Source organism: Mustela putorius, unplaced genomic scaffold (assembly GCF_011764305.1).
Source record: "Mustela putorius furo isolate JIRA1106 unplaced genomic scaffold, ASM1176430v1.1 tig00003899_pilon_pilon_pilon, whole genome shotgun sequence".
In the NCBI taxonomy this organism is placed as follows: domain Eukaryota; kingdom Metazoa; phylum Chordata; class Mammalia; order Carnivora; family Mustelidae; genus Mustela; species Mustela putorius.
Window position 1 is genome coordinate 7,352,936 of NW_025422048.1, and position 12,642 is coordinate 7,365,577.

Genomic DNA, 12,642 nt, shown 5'->3' on the forward strand with positions numbered 1-12,642 from the left:
CATCCCAAAGCACCAATGACACTCAGAGACCTAGGCTTTCCCTATTTCGTTTCTCTACGATGCACGGCCTTGACTCGTGGTACAAGATGATGGCATTCGTGTTCCAGGCAGCGGTGTGGAAGGGAGGTTGATAAAGAAGAATCCCAAGAGTTCCTGTGAACTCCTCTCCCGGATGATTCCGGGAAGCTGCCATCTGACATTTCTTAGATTTGCTGCCCATACTTGCTCACAAGGTAGGCTGGGCAGTGCAGTCTTCGTTTTGGGCAGCCCGTGACCAGCTCCATATTTTATTACTAAGGGAGAAGAGACTACTAATAGGTTTCGTCACCCCGGCTGAGGTTTTAATGAAGTGTGAGGTCAGAACAGAGACACTTTTCAGATACGCAAGGCCTCAGAAAATTCACCCTTCCTGCCCTCTTCCTTAGGAAGGTTTAGGGATTAAGCCATCAAACCCAGGGAGTAAGGCAGGATAGAGGATGGGTACGCAACAAAACCATGGTCCTAACTCTTGAGAGGAGTGAGCGGAAGCCCCAGGATGGAGACTCTGCCGTAGATGTTCAGGACGATCGTCTAGAGGGGAGCAGAATGGAGGAAGGGTGCAGGGAAATAGGGGAACCTTAGAAAGGGACACAAGCGAAGGGCAAGGAGATGTGATTATGGCGGAAATACAAACAAAAAACTAGAATACAAAGAGAACGACAATTTCAAACTCTAGGATAGAAAAACTTGTATAAGAGACTTTGTTCCAAATATGAAGCAACCGATTCGGGTGGTGAGTGCACTTCCAGAAAAAAGAGAGGAAGACATTCCAAACAGGGGAGTGAGGAATCGGAAGTCATCAGGGGGATGCGGTGAAGAAGGAACTGGCTGTAATTTACTTTCCCAATAAGAAAAAAAAGGAGAGGAAATCATAAAGGACAGAAAACATTCACACAAAAAAGAAAATGACAGGTGTTGTGTCATTATGAAACGAGCTAAACTGCCGCATAATTTTGAATGCAAGAAAAGAAAATCTATGAATGTTCTCTAGTGTCACAATGGTCAAGCCATAGAAATTGCTAAGAAGAAAATGTAATCATAGCACATACTTTGGTTCAATACCTTATAAAACTGACTGACTTATTCATAATAGTGTGAATGCTATTAATTCATCTTTAACTTTTAGTGCCAATTTGGATGCAAAGCACAGAAAATGATGTTAACAAAAGGAATATAAATATTGTCAACCTGTACAGCTAGTAAAAGTAAAATTACAGTGGGCAGAATTTGGAGGAAGAAGGAGAAAGAAAAGTGAAAGGGAGACTTTCAAGTTTGAGAGTCAAGAGAATTTCTGTAATTGGGGGCCTGGGACACTCAGTTTGTTAAACATCTGACTTTGACTCTGGTCATGTTCTCGGGGTCCCGGGATGGAGCCTTCACCCTCTACCTCTGCCTCTCTGTCTCTCATGAATGAATAAATAAAATCTTTGAAAAATTAGGAAAAAAGATCGATCTCTTCATTCAACTCTAACATTCTTGTTTTATTTCTATTTATTCTTTCTTCTTTTGTCCATTCTGTTTCTAGTAGAATCCTTTTTTCTACTAGTTGGATGTTAGTCCTGATTTGAGGCTGAGGTTTCTATTGCTTTCACCATTTTTCTTTTAAAATCTGTCCTATGTCCAATCCTTCTACTGAGTTAAAAGGGGGCAATCATGTTTTAAGTTCTGAGAGCTTTCTTGCTTCCTCATTGTACATAGTATCCTGTTCTTGCCTACCAATTTCTTCTTGATTCACTCTGTAGTAGTTTTCTATCAGTGTGTGTTGGTAACATCCCCCAAACTTAGTGGTTAAGAACAAGAACTTTTTTTTAAACTCACTGTTGTCATAAGCCAGGCATCCAGGAGCTACTTAGCTGAGCTGTTCTGGCTTGGGGACTCTCACAAGGATGCAAGCTCACACACATGACTACGAGCGGGATTCCGGAGATCCGCTCCCAAGTTCATTCACGTGATTGCCAACAAATCTCTCTGTTCCTTCCCACGTGGACCTCTTTCACAAGCTGCCTCTGGAGGACTGAGTATTGATTCGGAGGGTAGGGAGGGAGAAACAAATGCAAAACGGAAGCCCCAGGCTTTCTGTAGTTTTTCAGCTAACATTGGAAGCGGACGGCCATCGCTCCCACCATATTCTGTTTGCTCTCTACAGAGGGTTCACTAAGCTCAGGTCACACTCAAGAGGAGACAATTAAGGGGAAGCGTATCCAAAAGATGTGGACATATCCTTACAACAAACACGTTCTCTAGGACGCTGATTCCTTTGTTTCTAAATTGCCTCCCAAGTCACTCCCTCTTCTTTCCCCGAGCTCTTCGCTGGTTCCGCTGCAGGCTTTCCTCCATACTGAGAAATGAACAGTTGTTCATGTCAGTGCTCAAATGAGAAAATGTGAAGGTTGGCTGGGCTTGAGCGCAGAGGATTGGGGACTGACAGATTTTAGGGTGAATCGCCAGGGAACTGGCTTGTCCCTAAACCCCAAATGACAAGGTCATTCTGCGGAGACACACTCCCCAAAATAACTGCCTTAGTTCTTCCTATACCAAGAGTTCAAATATTTTAGGAAAGTCTCTGTTCAAAGTTTTGCTTGGAACTAAATTCTTGGCCACCAACTCTTCAGGGAGGGAAGGGAAGTAAAGAGACTGACTCATCTCTGCACAGATTTTCAGCTAATCCTCAACCTTCCCATGTCCAGGTCTGGCCTCATGGAGATGGCAGTGCAAGGGTTTGGCAAGGAGCCCATTCTCTTCCTCTCCCCAGGACACAGAATGAGAGTCCTGGAGTTATTGCTAACTAGCATCGTAATCTTAGCAAAGAATTTTCCTACACTTGTCTCATTTACAAAATCAGAGGACTGGACTAATTGAACTTTCAGTTTCCTTACAATTATGGCAATCAAATTCAGCCAGGATTGGAAACTTTCCTGACAGCTTTATTTCATACATTTTGAAATATAAAAAATCTAGTACATGGTAAAGAAAAAAAATGAAATAAAATGAATTCAATCTGAGAATATATAGGAAAGGTAAGAACAAGCTTCCAAAAAATGGATGGGTCTGAATTTTCTTCAAATGTTGCAAGAAACCTCCCTATTCCTGTTGGTAGAACTCTGTGTGATAAATGTTGAAACAAATGAAGAGTGTTTTCCCCCAAAGAAGCAGTTTTTAGGGTATTTCAGTCATTTAGAAGGAAAATATGAAGCTGAGCAACACCATCATTTTCTTTCAAAGTTATAACTTGGTCTTCTGGGTTTGACAAGATTCTGGGAAAAGTAGTTCTGGGTAACCTACTTCAGTGATATTAAACAAGCCATTTCCTGACAATTTATACTTTGGAAATCCTCTCAGCAACTAATCTAATGCTTTGATGGACTTTTAGCTTCTACATGTGAAGTTCAAGTTTGTCCTCTAAATTATGAGTAATGAAAAATCACTCAGGAGGGCACCTGGCTGGCTCAGTCAGGGGAGCATGTGACTCTTGACCTCAGGGTCATGAGTCTGGGCCCCACATTGGATGTGGAGATTGCTTAAATAAACCAAACTTTTAAAAAAAAGGAAAAGTAAGGAAAAATCTCCTAAATATTTTATAATTTTGCTTCCTAGTTCTACTTCACATTAATCTTATTGTAAAGCAATATCAGTATGGTGATTTGGGTTGATGGATACATCACGCTACACTTGGAAATAAGTAGGGGAAAGGAGTGAAGTCGTGAAGTCGATGTCACAGTGACATTTTTAGCTCAGGTACAACAAAACCCTTGACAGTAAGAGAGATCTCAAGACCTACTCATTGGTCCGAAACAAGTTCAAGACTCAGGAAAAGCATGGCTGGTTATGGATAAAGTTATATGCACCCCGGCATTTATATTGTACTGAACTCTGCATAGAATCCTTTTAAGGATTCTTCACAGTAGAAGTCAGACAAAAACGAGACTGAATTTCAGAACAGACCTCTGTGCTCCTCCCCACCTTCCCTAGGGCATGTCCTCTCTCCCTCCCCTAAACCTCCTCTGAGAAGGGCCCTGTGGCTCTCAAGGACTCATGGGAGAAGCAGGCATAGAGAAAGGTCAGAGGGCTTGGCAAGAGGGAGACGAAGAAAGGGACTTGCTGACTGCCAGCAGTGTGCTGGACGCTTAGACTCACGGAGAGAAGGAGGAAAGATTTCAAGTGGGCCTTCCAGAGTAACCAGCCCTGCTTTAATAGGGAAATAAAGAAAACAAGCATCTCAGACTAAAGACCTGTACTGGGGTGGGGAGGGGGAACGAAATCATCAGGGCAAGCTGACTGGGTTATAGCTAAAATCCCAATGGCGAACACAGTGAACTGTGGCTAGAGGAAAGTTCAACAGAACAAGCACGAAACAAGACAATGGTGGCCCCGCGCACACACGCGCACGCACACGAACATACGCACACATACACACGCACGCCCACCCACATACACACGTGCATACACACACACGTGCACACACCAATCAGGAAGTCCTGGGAAATAAGCTTAAATTCATCTTGCGTTCTGTGGTTTTCGCTGACCGGCCCACACAGAATCTGTCGCATTCCCCCCGTGTCACTCCAGCTTGGGCACCTACCTTTGTTTTGGCCCTGGTCACACTGAGCGGCAGTCGCCTGCCTGTATGTTTGCCTTTCCCATTTGCTTGTGATTTTTCTCAGGAAATACTTCATCTTTGAATCCCCTGATCTTGCGCTGTGTAGGACCTGACGTAGGTTCTCAGTAAATGACTTGAAATTTGAGCTTCAGCAAGGGTCAGATACCAGTTCTAACAATTTCTGAGAATCTTCGTTTACAGGAAATTAGGATACAACTATCGCAGGAAGGGTGCTGGGTTACCTGGAGCCGGTTTAAGTTTACTAGAATACCAGGAAGCTCATGGCCCCGCTAGAGGTATTTCCGGGCTCTCTTAATCCAGAGTGAATGGACCCTCAAAGGTTGAGGGGAACGAATGGACCCTCAAACGTCAGAAACTTCAGAATCATCCCAGCACTGAACAGAGTACAAGCATTTTACTCAGAAGTTTGCACAGAATATGGGGGGGGGGTCTCCACTTTACCACTAGACTGCCTACTTGTTCCCTTGTCTAGGAGGGTCAAGAAACCTTTAAAATATACCCAAAAAACTTTACCTCTGAAAAGCCCATGGAATAGCAGGCAAGGAAAGAAAGCTCAACCAGGCCCAGGATATGTGCCTTCTGGTTGCAAGATGTTTGTTCTCTCTGCACAACAACACAAATACACATGCACACACAGACATGCACGTGCACAGCTCTGTAACCACTACAGAGTGTTGTGATGGTTTCAGGTGGCCATGAGAAAACTGAGGTTAGGAGCTCTTTCATAATACTTTTCTAGGGGTGCCTGGGTGGCTCTGTGGGTTGAAGCCTCTGCCTTCAGCTCAGGTCATGATCTCAGGGTCCTGGGATAGGGCCCCAATCGGGCTCTGTGCTTGGCGGGGAGTCTGCTTCCCGCCCCCCCACCCCATGCCTGCCTCTCTGCCTACTTGTAATATCTGTCTGTCAAAGAAATCAATAAAATCTTTTAAAAAACATTACTTTTCTAGTATCCTCCACAATGCCCACAGAACACATTGGAGGCAATCTATTTCATTCCTTTGTTTGTGGGGTCCCACATATGGTCATACTAAATTCAGATGTGCCAGGAATTCTCTGAAACTCTCTTTTGTCCCTATCCCCCTCCACATCCTGACGTAGTCGGTGGGAAGGAGAGAACTAGACACTAGATTTAATTCAATCCAATAAATTCATCCCCATTCATAATCCGAACTGTCTCTTTGAGTTGGATGCTGGTGGAAAGCCTATTGTCCTGCTGTGGATTCAACCTAAAATAGAATTTCAAGTGAGCAATGACTTCTCAGTTCTAACAAGTATTAGCCCTTGCCCTCAAGTCTAGCAACAGTAAGGAAATGAAATCTGCAGAGATGGACCTCTATTGATGTATTGCAAAAATACATTACCTGTGTTGTGTTTTCATTCACTCATTTACACATACTGAGCCCCTGCTGTGTGATCCACCTCTCCTAGATTCAGACAATACATAAATATACAAGGCCAACAAAGTTCTTCTCCAGAGAAGACCACGGTCAGTGAGAAAGAGACAAACAAACAAACAAACAAACCCCTCAGTATAGTGCAGGAAGTCCCAGACAACGATTGGTCCCAAGGATGTAATGCTCAGAGACAGCATGTGATAGAAATACAGCATGTTTGATCTAGGAATGCCTTTAAGTTCCTCTAGTCTGGTGATTCTCAGCACTAACCCCTATCAGAATCATTCATCACTCAGGAATTGTAAAATTGTAAAATCAGACATATTCCCTCTACCCCAGATACTGAGTCAGAATATCTGGGGACTTGACCCAAAGATTTCATGTTTTATAACACTTCTCAGATGATCATGATGTCAATCCACAGCCTCGTGTTTGGGAATCACTGACCTGGTCCAGAGGTTTTCAATGTTTGGGTTTTTTTTTGTTTTTGTTTTTGTTTTTAGATCTAGAAACTGTTTGATGATAAAAAGAGAAGAAACGTTCTTCCCACTCTTGGGCACAACAGCAATGAGTCCACATGTTCCTAAGAGCCACACGCTGTAAGCAACCCGGATGTCCGTCAGCAGCAGAGTGACGAAAGAAAGTGCGATGTGTTCGTAGAACAGAATACTGAAGTAGTACTTAGCAGTGAAAAAGAACGAACTTCTCTACAGGAAATGACTTGGATAAATGTCACAGATATTATGTGGAGCAAAAGAAGTCAGATACAAATGAGTTGATTTATTCCTTATCTATTAAACTCAAAACCAAGTCGAACAAAGCTATGAAAATGCCCGCGGGAACAGTAGCTACCTTGGGGGCACTGGGCAGGAAGCAGGGCCGGGGCCAAATGAGAACAAAACGTTCGGGATCTTGAGCTGAGTGGCAGTTCGAGGGCTGTGCGCATTTTGTCAAAAGGCATTGAGGTGTACACTTAAGTCTGCAGACCCTGCTGTACGGAGCTTCTGCAGGAAAAGTGGACACGGTCTCCTCCCAAGGAAGCAGGAGCGAGTGCAGCAGAGACCGTGGGCGTGCTCGGCCTGGAGCTCAATAAACAGATCCTTCCCTGGTCAGATGAAGGCACCGACTTCCAGAGAAGGAGTGCGCCTCAGAGTCACGGCAGGGCAGAACCAGGAGAGAGAATGAATCTGCCAGAAGTAACTACATCAGAAATCCATTAGACATAAAATGAAAAAAAAAAACCTGCCGTGATTGCTGCCATGACCTAAAATAAGGCGAGATGGGAGGGAAGAAGGCCAGGTCAGAATGTTCCCTTCTGAGCATCTATTCATTCCCTGGATCACCTCTGTCTTCCTCCGTGCTATTCGCACTGTAACAAAGCCTCATTCATTCAGTTGCCGCTAATTGGGAAATAATAATAATTTAGATAGATGCTCGACTGAAGTTACCTATTACTCAGCAACTCTTTCTTCAGAGATTGGACACATTAACAGTAAAAACACAATCAGGGGCAGTATGTGGGCAATGCTTAAAAAAAAAAAAAAAGGTTTCAAGTCGCACCAAGCACATTAGGAATGCGTGACAAAGCCCTGTTATCCTTCAAGTCCGGGTTTAAATAGTGCCAGTCTCCGGCGGCTTTCGCGGACGCGGCACACGAACTGACAGCTATCTTGCCCATATCCCTCGGCAACTGGAACCTACCTCCACCAAAACATTGGTCTCGTTAGCATCTAAGAATTGGTTTCATCCTTCACCTCCCCGGCTGGACTGTGAGCTCTGGGAAACCCTTGGTCGCTCAGTGAACAGAGAGGGACTAGCAGGTGGGACTAGAACGAAGGCCGCATCTGGGGGTCGGAGTATCTGAATATGAACTCAAGATGAGCGTGGAGACCCGATTCCAAACCCCTGTCTACAGTCCTAGTTTTGGGGGCGCCCGGGTGGCTCAGCCAGTTAAGTGTCTGCCTTTGGCTCAGGTCGTGATCCCAGAGGCCTGGGATCGAGCCCCACGTCAGGATCTCTGCTCAGGCATCAGGCTCCCTGCCTGTTCCTCCTTCATGTGCTTGCTCTCTTGTACTCTGCCAAATAAATAATATATTTTTGAATAAATAAAATAAAATAAAATCCCAACTCAGTCAGTGGGGCATCCAACTTTGGGTGTGAGTTTGAGCTCTGCATTGGGTGCAACGATCCCTTAAAATCCTAAAAATAAAAAATAAAATCCCAGCTTTTGGGGGGCATAAAAAAGCTATAACAGAGTGTCAGAAAATAGTTAAGTAGCTCCTGATGGCTAGAATATAGGGCAAAGGCGGAGTGGGGAGGAAGGAAGACGTGGACCGCGTTGAGGTACTAAAGGTCCGCGACAGGAAGGTTAGCAAACGTCTTGTGAGGACTTCATCAAGTAGCACATGGAGAGCCACTGGAAGATTCTGAAGAAGAGACTGAAATGGATTTCTGTTGAAAAGCTTTCCTCTGGCTAACTGTGAAACGAGGACGTGTAGCATGTGCACAAACAGGCCAGTAGTGGCCCCGGGAGTGGTGACTGGGGACAGGAAGGTGGATCCCAGGACATCTAGGACACAGAGCCACGGAGGCGGCATTTCTGCCTTGCGCAGTGCGGCTAGAGGCTAACCGTTCAGTTACCCGGCCGTTCCTTACACTACACACGTGCAGGCCAAGTGTTTACTAGAGAAAAATGTCTAATGATGAAGCAGGCGGGGCCCCTGTCTGGCTCAGTCAGTAGAACATGCTCTTGTGCTCTAGGTCGTGAATTCAAGCTCCATGTGGAGCATAGAGCTGACCTTTTTTTTTTTTAAGATGTTCTTAGGTATTCATCTGAGACAGAGAGAATGACAGAGAGCACGAGCAGAGGGGAGGGGCGCTTCGAGGAGCTTACATTGTAGTTTTGGGGGTTTTTTTTTCAGTGTTACAAGATTCATTGTTTATGCAGCACACCCAGTGCTCCACGCAATCCGTGTCCTCCATTATACCCACCACCAGGCTCCCCCATTCCCTGCCCCCCTCTCCTCCAAAAGCTCAGTTTGATTCTCAGGGTCTACAGTCTCTCATGCTCCGTCTCCCCCTCCGATTTCCCCCAACTCACTTTTCCTTTCCTTCTCCTAATGTCCTCCGTGTTATTCCTTATGCTCCACAAGTAAGTAAAACCGTATGATAATGGACTCTCTCTGCTTGACTTATTTCACTCAGCATCATCTCTTCCAGTCCCGTCCATGTTGCTACAAAAGTTGGGTATTCATCCTTTCTGATGGAGGCATCATACTCCATAGTTATATGGACCACATCTTCCTTATCCATTCGTCTGTTGAAGGGCATCTCAGCATTTTCCACAGTTTGGTTATTTTGGACACTGCTACTGTAAACATTGGGGTACAGATGGCCCTTCTTTTCACTACATCTGTATCTTTGGGGTCAATACCCAGTAGTGCAATGGCAGGGTCATAGGGTAGCTCTATTTTTAATTTCATAAGGAATCTCCACCCTGTTTTCCAAAGTGGCTGCACCAACTTGCATTCCCACCAACAGTGTAAGAGGGTTCCCCTTTCTCCACATCCTCTCCAACACATGTTGTTTCCTGTCTTGCTAATTTTGGCCATTCTAACTGGTGTAAGGTGGTATCTCACTGTGGTTTTGATTTGAATCTCCCTGATGACTAGTGATGATGAACATTTTTTCATGTGTAGCCATCTGTATGTCTTCATTGGAGAAGTGTCTGTTAATGTCTTCTGCCCATTTTTTGATGTGATTATCTGTTTTGTGTGTGTTAAATTTGAGGAGTTTTTTTTATAGATCTTGGATATCAGCCCTTTGTCTGTACTGTCATTTGCGAATATCTTCTCCCATTCCGTGGGTTGCCTCTTTGTTTTGTTGACTGTTTCCTTTGCTGTGCAGAAGCTTTTTACTTGATTAAGTCCCAATAATTCATTTTTGTTTTTGTTTCCCTTGCCTTTAAAGACATGTCTTGAAAGAAGTTGCTGTGGCTGATGTCGAAGAGGTTACTGCCTATGTTCTCCTCTAGGATTCTGATAGATTCCTGCCTCACATTGAGGTCTTTCATCCATTTCGAGTTTATCTGTGTGAATGGTGTGAGAGAATGGTCGAGTTTCATTCTTCTATACATAGCTGTCCAATTTTCCCATGTGGAGCTTACGTTTTAAAAAATAAATAAAAGGATGGGACACCTGGGAGGCTCAGTCGATTAAGCGTCTGCCTTCAGCTCAGGTGATGGGATCAAGCCCCATGTCGGGCTCCCTGCACAGCAGGGAGTCTGCTTCTCTCTCTTTTGATCCCCCTGCTTGTGTGTGCTCTCTCTCTTTCTCACAGAGATACACACACACACACACACACACACACACAAATAAATAATAAAAAAATATATTTAGAACAATTAAAGGGCTTCCTAGCTGGCTCAGCCAGAAGAACACATGACCTTGATCTTGTGCTTATGAGTTCAAGCCCCACACTGGGTGGAAAGTTTACTTATAATATAAAATATTTTAAAATAAAAAATAAAATAAATAAATGACAAACCCAGGGACTGGGGTTTGTCTCTGTTACCAGTTCACCCTTTAGCTTCGACCCCATCTGCCCAAGGACAGAGCCCCTTTCGGACCCTGACCTCCCCCACTAATCAGAAGATCAGATCCTGAACGTCGCATCTTTAAACAATCAGAGCACCTGCCAGACGACCAGTACCGCCCCCTCGCAGCACCACTCGGCTCCGAGCCAGGCCTCCCGTGCTCCACGCTGGACATACACAGATGCCCTCGAGAGTTTCCAGGCTGCTCAAAGGTGGGGGTACGTGGGTAAACCACCAAGATATGGTGCAAGCGCAGGCAGTTCTTACTCACCCACCCAGGCCTTGGTGTGTTCGTCGACCCATACAACAAACCTACTTGCAGTATCAACCTGTTCCGTGCTGTTTTACGCCCTGGGGGGTAGAAGTACATGGCGTCATACAGCTCAGGCCCTGTATTGAGAGGCTCTCAGTTCCCTGGTCCCACGGACCCCATCCCTGACTTCCTTCATTTTCCACATGTCCACATTTGAGTTCCCAGTGAGCTTTGTGGCTAAGCCTTTCTGAGATCCATATTGCACATCTAAGATCCACTGTTTCTGACATCACAGCTCAGGCTGATGTAAGATGACACAAGGCAAAAATTTTCATGGAAATCTGACATCAGAGCTCTGGGATTCTTATTCCCTCTAGAAGACCTGGATCTCTCAGGGGGAGCATTTCTCCCTCAGATTCTTCTGCTATAGAAACATCTGAGAAATCTGTGTACCTTTCCAGTATATCTGAGGAGCCTTTCCTCAGATATACTCTACGGGCTCTGACTTTTTTTGGAGTCTATAGACCCCTTTGAAGGTCTACAGCATTTTCAATTGGGAAACCCTCCAAAACAAGATTGGATTTCAGGACCTGTGGACAGTGATGACTGGTACAGATTTGTGGTCTCCAGAATGGAGTCCCTGTCGGGCCCTTTGATTTTACTCATGTCACTAAACAATTAGGATTCAGTACATTTTCCTGATCTACTCTACTCAACTCCAGAAATCTGGTGCTATTTTTACCTTAAAATTAAACTTGACTTAGATGTCTCAGAGAAATATCACGATCTAGGAACAGAAGGGAGGCATCTTCCAGAACATTACATTACACTCCCTCAGTTCCAGCATACTCCATGGGGATCTCTAAGCACCCCAAACTAACGGTTGACTTGGACCATGATAGGTATTCAGAAAACACATGAAGAATGTCATCTTATAATGTGGTCAATCTTGTTTCATTCATGTAGCTTCAGTGAAAAGTCAGTACACACTGAACTGAACTCAAAAGCCAACACAAGGAACACAGGAGCGGATGCTAGGGTAGAGTCAGCCTGGACAAGCCAATCATAGCCTTAGCCACGATTTGTCCAAGGCTTCCCATGAGCCAAGCACAATTTCTTGTTTCATCCTCACAACAACCTTGGCACATTGGTGGTCTTATTAGTATTATTATTATCACCATCAATTTATGCAGAAGGAATGTGAGGCCTGTTGAGGGGAGGTGACTTGCCTGCGTTCACACAGCAGCTAAGCCGCGGAGCTCTAATTTGCATCCAGGTCTGTCTGACTCCGGAGGATCGTCACCACTATGACTCATGGTCTCTTAGCAAGAAAGCCAGCTTTTTATATGTTCAAAACCAAAGTCAGTGCAATTCAAGAGTTCAAGCAGCAAAATCCAGTTCGAAGATGCTCGCGGGATAAGGTGGGGAGCCATAAGACTATCAGACGGTGGGCGGGGAGGTGGTTTCTGTGATCAACGGGACGATGGAAAGATGAAGCAGACGCTGAGAGAGGACAACGACAGTCTGTCTGACTGTGGCTGATGCGGTCCCAGGACTTCCGACTTTGCCATTCCCAGTGCCTTTTACTTTCTTCTTTTAAGATTTTGTTTATTTGGGGCGCCTGGGTGGCTCAGTGGGTTAAAGCCTCTGCCTTCGGCTCAGGTCATGATCCCAGGGTTTTGGGATCGAGCCCTGCATCGGGCTCTCTGCTCAGCAGGGAGCCTGCTTCCTCCTCTCTCTCTGC